Source organism: Herpailurus yagouaroundi, unplaced genomic scaffold, assembly GCF_014898765.1.
Source record: "Herpailurus yagouaroundi ecotype Mexico unplaced genomic scaffold, PumYag 142, whole genome shotgun sequence".
Classification (NCBI taxonomy): Eukaryota; Metazoa; Chordata; class Mammalia; order Carnivora; family Felidae; genus Herpailurus; species Herpailurus yagouaroundi.
The window spans coordinates 41,747,460-41,760,817 of record NW_024412397.1 but is presented as its reverse complement, the minus strand read 5'-3'; the positions used below and the strand labels follow the sequence as shown (position 1 = coordinate 41,760,817).

Here is a 13,358-nt window from a genome sequence, read left to right as displayed (position 1 = left end):
AATAATTAGAGGTTATCAAGTCTAATGACTATTTTCAGCCCATATGAGGGAAAAAATATTTTACTTTCACACTTTAAAACTTATTTTCCTTTTCCATTTTCTAGCTCTTTTTTTTCTTCTGTGTTTACTAAGGAGCCTCCTCTCCAGAGTGCTTTTCAGCAGATCAGAGCACAGGCTTGAGCCGCCTCGCACAAATACATTAAGTGATAAATAGTTGGCCTTTTAAACTTCCTTCTGATACTTTTGGCATCTTCATACTTTTCTTTCTCTCTTTCATACTCTAATTTTTATTTTTGCTTACACTAGCATTATATTTCTTTTAAAATGGATTTTCTTCTTCTTTGCCTTTAAAATCATGCCCTTCCATCTTTATTGGGAGTACTTTTTGCCCCCACCTAATGCCACTTTCAGAACACTATCACCTTCATCTTACATGAAACCTTACCCTTTTCAGACTCGTATGATCTGCTTGTATTCCTCTCCCTCTCTTCCGCTTGTGTTATTCACGGAACGCCCAACAGTATCCTCGCTTTTACTGAAGACTCATATTCTGGCCCACAGTCTGCTGTAAACTTTCCAACTCCTGTGAGGATTCACAGTGACTTAAGCGACCACCTGGATGACACCCAACACCTGAAATTCTCAGTCCTTAGACCCCCTTTTTCCCCGTCCCACTTTAGCCACATGCAGCCTTGTCATAACCGAGCAGGGCACTTCTGTGGATGCCTGTTCCAGCCTTCACAGCCTCTGACCACTTCCTCCTGACTCTTTCAGCTTATGTGCTGAAGTATTCTGATTGTGCAATTCCTCCAATTCAATCAAAGCTGCCATGTTTTGACTCCTCCTACTTTCCCCTATCTGCCACCCCATGTTCCTCGTTGTCTAATCAAGCTTCATGAGTTCAACCACACTGCCTCTTGGGGAATGCCTTCAAACTCCTTGCCCTGCTCTCCCCTTTCATATCCCAAATCTTTCACCCTCCATCTCTGTCCTCACACAAACAGCTAAACAAGTGATTCAAGTAAACTGACTTTTTTTTTTCATTTTTAATACTCAATCTCAATTGTCAGATTAATATCAAATGCTTCTCTACAATCCTACCTGCTTCTCTGATAGACTTCCCATCTCATTATACTAGATTACTACTCCATACCTTCTCTGTCCTCAAAACTTCCACACCTCTTCTCTCCTCCTCATTCTTAGTTGATGACCTAATCCTATTGTTCACCAGGCCTACACATCCACCTGTACTTGGACTCTTTCCCCCCCTGCCTTATTACAATGGAGTTAGTGTCCTATTTATATAAAAAGACAATCCCCCACTTGTGCTCAAGGACTTTGTTCCTTCCCTAATAGTGCCTTTTTGAAATCATCTCTCTCTCTCTCTCTCTCTCTCTCTCTCTCTCTCTCTCTCTCTGTTTTGATCATTTTCATCAGCACCCTTCCCTGACTTATTTTTTGTTTGTTTTCACTAAACTTCTTAAGAGTCATGTACACATGCCTTCTTTTCTTTCACATGTCTTATCAAACTTCAACCCCATCTCATCAATCCACCAGAATGGCTCTTGTCAAGTTTGTCCAAGACCTATAGGTTGCCAAACACATGGCCCAATTTTCTGTCCTTGTCTTTTTTAACCTCTGGGAAGAATCTGAAAAAACTATTCTCTCTTCCTTGAAACACTTTTCTTTCTTGGCTTTTATACCATCCTTTAAGGATGTAGCTTACATTTCATTGGCCTCTCTCTCTTATTCTGTTTTGTTTCTTCCCCATCTACCCAACTATTAAATGGTGATGTTCTCCCTAAAGTTTGGCCCCATGACCTCTGCTCTTAACACTCTACAATGTCACTATGAGACCCCATCAAGCCCCCTTTTAAATTTTTTAAAAATATTTATTTATTTTTCAGAGAGAGAGAGAGAGAGAGAGAGAGAGAGAGAGAGAGAGAGAGAATGAGCAGGGGAAGGGCAGAAAGAGACGGAGACACAGAATCTGAAGCAGGCTCCAGGCTCTGAGCTATCAGCACAGAGCCCAAAGTGGGGCTGGAACTCATGAACCGTGAGATCATGACCTGAGCCAAAGTCAGACACTTAATTGACTGAGCCACCCAGGCACCCCGAGGCCCCTTTTAAAATGTTCAAAATTAAACATACTTTTACTCTCCCAATATCCCCCATTCCAATAAATATGACCCCACTGATCCATTTCTCAAGACAGAAACTAAGTACTCCTTGATTTCATCCCTTCCCTCATATCCCCCTCCTCCATTTCATCCATTGGTAAGTGCAAATGGCTTTGGCTGATTTTATAACCAAAATATATCTCCAGCTATCTAACAGCTTCCAACCCCATCTGCCCCACCCTACTTGAACTGTCTCTTCAATAGTCTCTCTACTTCCATACTGGCCTTCTTCAAACAATTTTCTACAGATGAGCCTATGTGGCCTCATAAAATGTAAGTTAGATTAAGCCAATCCCTTATTTTAAGAATTGTAATGGCTTTCCATTGCATGTCCTAGAATAGCCTACAGGAACCCACCTGACCTGGTATGAAAGATGATGGTGGAAAGATAATGGTGGTTTGGACTAGGATAGTTGTAATGGAGAAGGTGCAAAAGAAATGGATTAAGGAAATGCTTTGGGCTTTGCAATTGGTATGCACTCTGTATGGCACATTCTCCTCTTTATTTTCATATGGTTATATCCTTTGATCTTTTAGGTAGCAATTAAGTACCATTTTCTCAGAAATTCTCCTTGACCAAACCATTCACTCATTCATCCAATATTCCACAGATAATTAATGAATGCCTAACACTTGTGCCAAGCAGCGTTGATATGACAGGGAAAAAAACAGATAAGTTCCTTTTCCTGACCTTACATTCAGGATACGGAGTGGGGTGAAGGAGGTCTAACAATAAACAAGAAAATAGATAGTGTGCTACATGGCAGTAATAGATGCCTATTGAGTAGACACCTGAAGAACCTTAGGGAACAAATCATGTGGCTATCTGGGTCCAGGATATTCCGGGCAAAGGAAACTATAAAACTACAAAAATTCTGAGGTAGATACAGGCTTGGGTTACTGAAGGAGGAACAGGAGACCCATGTGACTGCAGAGAATGAAAGAAGGAAAGCATTAAGAAATGAAATCCGAGAAGTAACAAGGAATGAGACTAACTTTGACCTTTCAGACCATTGTAAGAATTCTGACTTAATCACAAGTGAAATAGAAAGCTATCAGAAAGCCTGGGCAGAGCACTCCTCAAAAAAAAAAACAAAAAAACAAAAAAACAACATTATTTTTAAAAGATAACCTATAGCTAGCTCTCTTCATGAAGGACTCCTGCTACCTGGTTGGACCTTGTAGTTTGATAGCAAAACGAGCGACAAAAATAAAAGAAAACCCTAGACAGCTGAATAAAGCAACATTCAAAAAGAAATTTAAAAAGGACCTTGAGAAATAGATTAAATTCAAATCTCATTATAAAGTGTCTTGAAAAAACTCAGTCATAATAAACACAAGTGGAGATATAACATTCGTCAAAAGGTTTGAAAATGAGCCAGGCATGTACTTAGTGACTAAGTTCAAATAAGACAAACTCTAAGTGACCCTTATTTTCCTAACTTTACAAACAAAACTTAATTATGAGAAACTTAGTATATATCTGTCTGTTCTGTGCCTAATGTGCTAGTCCTTATAAAAATCGTAGGGTGAGGCGCCTGGGTGGCTCAGTCGGTTGAGCGTCCGACTTCAGCTCAGGTCACGATCTGGCGGTCCGTGAGTTCGAGCCCCACATCAGGCTCTGGGCTGATGGCTCAGAGCCTGGAGCCTGCTTCCGATTCTGTGTCTCCCTCTCTCTCTGCCCCTCCCCCGTTCATGCTCTGTCTCTCTGTCTCAAAAATAAATAAATGTTAAAAAAAATTAAAAAAAAAAATAAAAAACGTAGGGAGAAGGGCACACCACACAAAGAAATCTACAGATTCAATGCAATCCTTATAAAAAAAACCAACAGTATTTTTCACAGAACTAGAACAAATAATCCTCAAAGTTGTATGGAACCACAAAAGATCCTGAATAGCCAAAGCGATCTTGAAAAGAAAAACAAAACCAGAGGTATGATAATCCCAGATTTCAAGATATACTACCAAGCTGGAGTCAAACAGTATTGTACTGGCACAAAAACAGACACATACATCAATGGAACAGAGAGCCCAGAAATAAATCCACAATTATAGAGCCAATTAAACTTTGACAAAGGAGGCAAGAATATGCCATGGAAAAAAGACAATCTTTTCAACACAAGTGTTCGAAAAACTGGACAGCTCCATGCTAAAGAATGAGACTGGACCTCTTACACCATACACAAAAATAAACTCAAAATGGATTAAAGACCTAAATGTGAGATCTGAAACCATACAACTCCATAAGAGAACGCAGTCGGTAATTTCTCTGACATTGGCTGTAGCAACATTTTTCCAGGTATGTCTCCTGAGGCAGGGAAACAAGAGCAAAAATAAACTATTGGGACTACATCAAAATAAAAAGCTTCTGCACAGCAAAGGAAACAATCAACAGAACTAAAAGATAATCTGCTAAATGGGAGAAGATATTTGCAAATAATATATCTGATAAAGGATTAGTCTGCAAAATATAGAAATAATTTATGCAACTCAACACCAAAAAACCCACAAATAACACAATTTTAAAATGGTCAAAAAACATGAACAGACATTTCTCCAAAGAAGACATACGGGTTGTCCACAGATACATGAAAAGATGATTAACATCACTCATCGTCAGGGAAATGAAAATCAAAACCACAATGAGATATCACCTCATATCCATCAGAATAGCAAAAATCAAAAACACAAGAAACAACAAGCATTGGAAGGATGTGGAGAAAAAGCAACCTTCATGGACTGTTGGTGGGAATGCAAACTGGTACGACCACACTGGAAAACAGTGTGGAGGCTTCTCAAAAAATTGAAAATAGAATTACTATATGATCCAGTAATTGCACTACTGGGTATTTACCCAAAAAATATAAAAACACTAATTTGAAAAGATAGATAAGGATACAGATATAGATATATTATATAAAAATATATAGTATATATTATATATACCATATATTCTATACATCTCTTTTCAAATCCAAATTTTCAAATATATATAATATGTATTTAATTGCTATATTATATAATATATATAAAGGAATATTACTAAGCCCTAATTGCAACAATACAAAAGGATCTAGAGGGTATAATGCTAAGTGAAATGTCAGTCAGAGAAAGACAAATACCATAATTTCACTCACATGTGGAGTTTAAGAAACAAAACGAACAAAGAAAAAGGAGACAAACAAACAAAAATGGACTCTTAAATATAGAAAACAAACTGGTGGTTTCAGAAGGGAGGCAAGTGGGGGATGGGTGAAAGAGGAGTGATAAGAGTACACCTATCATGATGAGCACGGAGCAACGTACAGAATTGTTGAATCACTATATTGAATGCCTGAAACTAATAGAACACCTATGCTAATTATACTGGAATTAAAATAAAATAAACATAAGCAAACTGAATAAAATCTAGGGGGAAGAGCCCTTACCTCAAAACCTTTCTCACAACTGCTCAAGATGTCAGGCTCTAATCCTTGTCAAAGGCCATATCTGGTTGGAGCCAGAATGTAATGTGTCATATTTTTCAGTGGAAAATACTCACCGTATTCAAATTAATAGCTATCTGTTTCAAACTGTATGCGTTTCTACTCGATAAATTACTGACCTGGGCTTCTCAATTTGTTTTGGTCACATCTGAGATAGGGTTTACCTAGATTAGATGCTGAGAGACAGGACTTGTGGGCAATCTAGGGAGGAAGGGGATGGATATAAAGGAACTACTGGTTAATAACTGGGAAATGAAATAGAGAAGGCAAAATAGCTAACAAAGGCCAGTTACCCCCAAGGGCAATTGAAGGTCAGCTCTCCTGGGGAAAATGTTGGAAGTCGGTGTAGGGCATGCACTGCAGAGTTAAACCATCTCAGACATGAGGGAGATTGTATATTTAGACAACAGCTACCATCAGTTCATAGTTAGAGACTACCTGTGCCTGCTGCGTGAGTGGGCAAAGTGGCCATAACATCGGCAAAAATACACAATAGCTGGCAGTTAGAAATTGGGTGTGTGGGTCCTGAAATATAAGGGCAAAGTATAGAGAGACAGCACCGATGGCATCTGTTGCAACCGCTGGTATACTCAGCAGCACTCTGGTGAGATATGCTCTAAGAAACCTCAAATTTTTCTGATTTCACAGGCCTTCCCTACACATTCCACTGTAAATAAGAATGGATCATAAATTAATATATTGATAAAATAGATGACAAAACCATGTGGTGTAAAATAGGAAAGTCTTCAAGTCCCCCTTGGTGTTAATTTATACCTTTATGATATTATATGATTCATGTTAATTAGATGCCTGTCCCTGTAAAGTGTTTAGACATATAATCATTCTCCTATAAGAGATGACTTAGCTTTACTGTTACAAATTTAGGAGTGACCTTGATAGATAATTGGTTTTGATGTCTATTTACTACTAGAAAGAAGGGTCATGAGTCAATTAAAGTCATCATTTTTTGTATACACAGCCCAACATTTTAATAGCTTATTTCCAGCAACATGATGTTAACTCACTCAGTTTCTAAGACAGGTTCTTGCACCTAGCTTATTTAAAAAGGTACACCAAAAACTGTATGATCACTATTTGGATATGGAAGAAATTAAATAACACATTTAGAATTAATGTGTGATGGGGATTGAGGAGGGTACCTTTTGGGATGAGCACTGGGTGTTGTATGGAAACCAATTTGACAATAAACTTCATATATTGAAAAAAAAATATGTTCCAAATGAAAAAAAAAAGAATTAATGTGTGATACACAGAGGTCAGCACAGCAATAAGCAGAAACTCAATAATTATTTGTTGAATACATACATAAATGCAATGCATTCACTACTCAACTTTTCTAAAACCCATCCTTGCACTGATGGTCTATATAAGAACTGACCAAGCCCCAAATTCTATTATATTGCTTGTCAAATACCACCATTCCCAATAGAACTTCTCCTTTGAAATTATTCTTTGCCATGATGATTCCTCTTTAAAATGAGGGGCAATACAGTTTAAATTTGTTAGATTGCAAAATATATTTTGACCAATTATCTTAAATATGCTTTGAGAAAAGATAAGGTATATAAAAAATTAGATCCTACTAGGAGGTAGTGAGAATCAAAGTGTAAACTAAAGAAAAGTAGTTTATTTTCAAACATAACCAAACATTTTTTAAATGAAAAATATTTGGAAAACAGAGTCCTAAAACAATGAAACGGAACTTTTCTTCACATGACAAAGGTCATGGTGGTAGTAGAAAACTACTCCCAGAACTCTATGAGGCTGGCCAACCAACAAGTAGGAACTTAATAGTTATTTGTGGGAGACATAAATAAATGCAATCCATTCACTACTCATTTTTTCTAAAATATATCACCTGGTAGATTAAATCAAATATATGTAAAAGCTCAGGCCTTTCCACATGCTATTCTCTGAGAGAATAAATAAAGGTATTTTTTCTCCTGGAGAAAGAATATTTTACTAGATACCCCTGCAGCTTAGAGGAAAGGCATGTCAAAATATCTATCCACCTTTGCTTTCCATTCACACCCAATAAACATTTTTGAGCTAGTACCTGGATTGCTAGAGTAAGTGGAGGGCATTTAGAGACAAAATATGAACTTTATAGTTATCCTGCCATGGGAAACTCACCCCATTGAAAATTAATAAATATTTTACTTCATAAATCACCTTCTACAAAGATGATGACTGAGCATCAATCACCAGGAAAACTGATCTACTTTCTTTCTTTCTTTTTTTTAACATTTATTCATTTTTGAGAGACAGAGACAGAGCGCAAGTGGGGGAGGGACAGAGAGAGAGAGAGAGACAGAATCTGAAGTAAGCTCCAGGCTCTGAGCTGTCAACACGGCCTGATGCAGGGCTCAAACCTACGAACTGTGAGATCATGACTTGAGCCAAAGTTGGACACTTAACTGTCCACCCAGGTGGAGCCACCCAGGTGGAGCCACTCAGGTGCCCGCTGATCTACTTTCAATATAAAGGCAAAAATAATGTGAGGTTAGAAAGCTTGGATGTAAAGCTTGAAATGGGGAACTCAATTCAAGTTAGGCAATTAATGGGTCCAATTTGGGTGCCTATCTGGCTGGATTTCTCTTTGCTCTTATTATTGATGACCTAAAAGCACTCCTTCTAAAACACTGTTATTTATGAAGTAAGGATAATGAGCCAGATTTTTCAAAAGATGTACAATGTATTCTAAAAATCATTAAAACCAAAACAAGGGGGCGCCTTGGTGGCTCAGTCAGCTGAGCATCCGACTTCGGCTCAGGTCATGATCTCGTGGTTCACAGGTTTGAGCCCCCCGTTGGGATCTGTGCTGACCGCTCAGAGCCTAGAGACTGCTTTGTGGATTCTGTCTCCCTCTCTCTCTGCACCTCTCCCGCTCGTACTCTCTCTCTCTCTCTCTCAAAAATAAATAAAACATTAAAAAAATTTAAAAAATTAAAAATGAGAATTAGAAACCAATTAAATAGGGTGCTTGGGTAGCTCAGTGGGTTGAGCATCCTACTTCAGCTCATGTCATGATCACACGGTTTGTGGGTTTCAGTCCCGTGTTGGACACTGTGCAGACAGCTCAGAGCCTGGAGCTTGCTTCAGATTCTGTGTCTCCTCTCTCTCTCTGTCCCACCCCTTCTTGTGCTCTCTCTCTCTCAAAAATAAATAAATAAACTTAAAAAAATTTTTATAAGAAATAATTAGATTGAATAGCATTTCAAACACAGGTAAAAAAAACTGTCAAATCAAAATGCTATAAACTAGAGGAACAGGCAATAAAGAAAACCATATTTATTGACTGACTCACTAAAAATTAAATATTAGTATATAGAAAAAAATAGCATATCTATACTTAATGCTATAGACTGTAGTCAATGGCAAGTCTGTTACAGACATATACACTCTAGAAATTATGAAGAAAGAATACTACTCAAAGAGAGTGTACTATGTGTTAGTTTCTCTCTATAAATGTATCTAATTTAACTCCCAGAATCTGCCAGGGAAGGAAATAAATGAGGTAATTGCAATTTACAAAGATAAATTAACTCACTCATAGAAACAAACTAAATGAGTGGAATTTCTGGAATTTGAGCCAGATCTGCATCTTTATCCATTTCAATATGCTACGCAGGCATTACACATTTACCTTAAATATAAATAGCTAAGTCTATAAGCATGACAAACTAGAAGTTATAATTAGGGATAAGCTACATAAATAAAATAAACTATGTAATAAAATTAACTTCTACATAATAAAAGCTAACAAATGTGATATAATGACACATTCTTTCAAGATCTAGTGCTGGAACCAGTTCCGCATCATTGGTCAATAGGGGAGTTGAAGCTGAAAAGCATATTCCTTAAAGATGTCACCTTTATTTTCTGTAACTAAGCTTCCTCTCCCATAGAGATCTTTGGATATGAGCAGGATGCAGAAGCACAAAGAGAGAGAACACAGCAGTACGTCCAAGGTAACTCAGGGACCAATCCCAACTAGATCTCATGAGTTAAACCCAACAGAAACAAGGGAAAGCCGAAAAAGACTTAAAAAAGACTTCATATATTAAAATCATCAGGGATTTCCTATCAAACAATCTAATAAATCTAATAAAATTTATATACCTAGTAATACCTAGTATATACCTAGTAAGACTGATCAACACAAAAGAGAAGGCACAAATAATATCAAGAGTTCTTTAAAATAGGGTATGACTGTGGATTTCACAGACATTAGTGAAATAAGAGGAAATTACAAATAATTTGTGGCCAATCAATTAAAAGATTTAGAGGAAGTAGACAAATTCATAGTAAAAAGTACCATTGACCCAAACTTTCAAGAGCCAAAGACTCAAGAAAGAAAGAATTTCCATCTTATACAACTGTTCTACATAAGAGAATAAGGCTTACAATCCTTAGCTCATTTTATAAGGCTAGCATAACTTTTTGACAAGTTCGACTAGATCAGCATAAGAAGGGAAAATTACATATTAATTCCATACATGAACACGGATGGAAATTCTGTTTGGGGCAGTGGGAGGTACAGGCTTCCAGATGCAATGAATCTAATGGGGATGCAAGATTCAGTATAGGGCACGTAATCGATGGTACTGGATTAGTGTTGGATGGTGACAGATGGTAGCTACGCTTGTGGTCGGCACATAACAACATACAGAGTTGTTGAATCACTCTGCTGTATTTGAAACTAATGTAACATTATAGGTCAACTATACTTCAGTCAATCAATAATGCAGGCTTAGCAAAACTGCTGGATATAAAAATCAAAAGGCCAAAATCAATTATACTCCTATATGTAAGAAAATAAATGTTAGAAACTGCAATTAAAGAAAATATATCACGGGGCGCCTGGGTGGCGCAGTCGGTTAAGCGTCCGACTTCAGCCAGGTCACGATCTTGCGGTCCGGGAGTTCGAGCCCCGCGTCAGGCTCTGGGCTGATGGCTCAGAGCCTGGAGCCTGTTTCCGATTCTGTGTCTCCCTCTCTCTCTGCCCCTCCCCCGTTCATGTTCTGTCTCTCTCTGTCCCAAAAATAAACGTTGAAAAAAAATTAAGGAAAATATATCATTTATACTAGTAAGACCATGAATTTGTGTTGTTTTCAGTCACTAAGTTTGTGATAGTTTATTACCACAGCAACAGGAAACTAATAGATAGCAGGACTGTTTAGAACAGCTTATTCCAAATAAAACCATAATCATTCTCAGATGCAAAAGAGAAAGAAAAATCCAAAACAAACTCAAAAGAGAAAAAAAAAACAAAGTAAAAAATAGTTTCAACACATTTAACAGAAGTTCATTTCCCTTAAATATGAAGAATATTTACAAATCCATACTAAAGGCATCAGTAACACAGTGGAGGGAAAAAAAGGAAGTAAACTTTTCACCTAAAAGGAAACACAAATAGTCAATACCAACTCCCCATGAAGAGATGCTATTTTTGTCGTATTAGAAAAATATGTTTACCTGCTGCCATTTCTCCCCGCGCCAACCACAGGTCTAGGTTAATTACCCTGACTCAATAAACTCTTAACCTCTTAAAACCAGCATGCAACTCCAGAATTATGGGAAGAGCATGTTAAGAATAAATAATTCCAGGTGCCATGTCCAGACATTCAGATTCAGTAAGTCTGAAGCCAAGAAATCTGTATTTCCTATGTACTGGACCATATAATTTGGGTACATGCACTGCTTATCTTGAACTTCTTATCCCTGAATTTCTTCCTAAACAACCTAAGCCCACAGCCCATTTCAGAGTCTGCTAGATCCATGACTAATAGCACAAAAGGTAAACTATATACATGAAACAACTTTGCCAAAGAGGGGGTACTGCCAGTGCCATTGCAGTAGTCAGCATGACACTGAAGTAATTATCATAGTGCGGATGATGCCACTGTCATCATGATCAGGAGTCAGGGGACAGACTAAGATGACATTTTGAGGGGATAAGTATGTAGCAAATATGCAATAAACATGTAAGTACACGCTTTAATTAACACAGGGCGAGAAGCCACACTATTCTTTCTGCACTTACTTAGAAGACATCCCACACCAAGCACATGACATCACAGAGAGAATCAACAAGGCACCTCTGTCAGGATGTAAGTATGATTTTAGGGTGTAAACTAACATCATCCTATGGTATTAACATAACCCTTTAGGAAACTGACATTTAATCTCTGTGATTTCCAACACCCATTAAATAACCTGGTTTGCAGGCACCATGGTTTCCATACATAAATTGGCTTTAACAAGGAAACAGGTCGTTTATCTTCAGTGCCATTAACTCAAGGTGGACAGTCAGAGGTGTGTTCACAGCACTGCTCTAGGTCAAAACCAAGACAAGTTTGTTTACATTGTGTTCATCCCCCCAGGCCCAGGCTAATGAAAACCCTTTCGCCTGAGTCAACTCTGAAACCTACTTGCCTACTGCATTTGACAAACATGGTTTAGGACCATGAATATTTTTAAAATTTCCTTTCCTCTAACACCTGCTATCAAGAAATAAAGCTGCCCTTGGATACTTAAGCAATATTCACCAGTAACCCTAAACTGATTACTTGATAGAAAAATGCTGCCTTACCATCATGTTCACAATATTTGGCCTGAACAGATTACATTTCTTTTTTCAAAAAGAATTTGTACTGGCATGCATTAAGTTATGCATTACTTTTAAAAAATGTAAGTGTTAAAATACTTGCTCTTTCAGATGGACATGATGTATGGAATGAAAATGTCCCACTACTTTAAAAGCAGTATGAGACAATAGTACAGAAGCACAGAACAATAATTAAATATGTAGAACATCCCTGAAATTCTATGCGTACTTTCATAATAGCAAATGAAATAGGATATCACACATAAACAATAGGACAAACTTACTTTTCGAATCCTGCATGCAGAGCCAGCTACTAAACCTAATAGTTCAGTAAACTCTAAACTATTTGAAGAGTTTTTGTAAAAGATAATAGGATTCAGCCATCACCTCTTTTTTATATTTTGCTTTCATGTATCCAGCCAACACTGGATAGTGGCTTGGTATTTATATAAATTGACTATAATCAGGAGGTAGAACTCTTGCCCAACTTTGGCACTTAAACTCTATAGTCTCTCAGGGTTATACCTATAACATGGATTGGAGAGAAGGGAGAAAGGAGAGATTGCATTAGATCATCTCTAGGGTATTTTTTTTTTTCATTATTTTAGAGAGAGAGAGAGTGCAAGAGGGGCAGACACAGAGAGAGAATCTTAAGCTGAGCACGGGGCCCGACACGGGGCAGGATCCCACAACCGTGGGATCATGACCTGAGCCAAAATCAAGAGTTGGATGCCCAAACAACTGAGCTATCCAGGCGCCCCATCTGTAGGGTATTTTTAAGCATTAATGATTTCACGCTCCGTTTTAATGATGGCTGGTACCCCACAAGAGAAACAAAAGTAGCTGTTCTTTATCTACCTAAGTCAAAATCATGACCTAAGTTTTGCCAAGAAAAGGATTTCACTAACTGAAATCCTTTCAGGATTCTATTTTGAGATCACTTCCATAATTCTCCCCAGAAGTACAAATGAGGTGATGGGACATCAACTGTCCACTTCTCAGTTATTGCAAAGTCTTTTAAATCTGCGTATAATCATAATCACCAGATTCAAATTCTGAATCA

At 37.7% G+C, this 13,358-nt stretch overlaps 1 protein-coding gene across 2 annotated transcripts in view; it reads right to left on the bottom strand.

Annotated features, from left to right (window-relative positions):
* DSC1 (desmocollin 1) overlaps nt 1-13,358 on the bottom strand; it is a 351,582-nt gene that overhangs the window by 216,731 nt on the left and 121,493 nt on the right. The window lies entirely within an intron of this gene.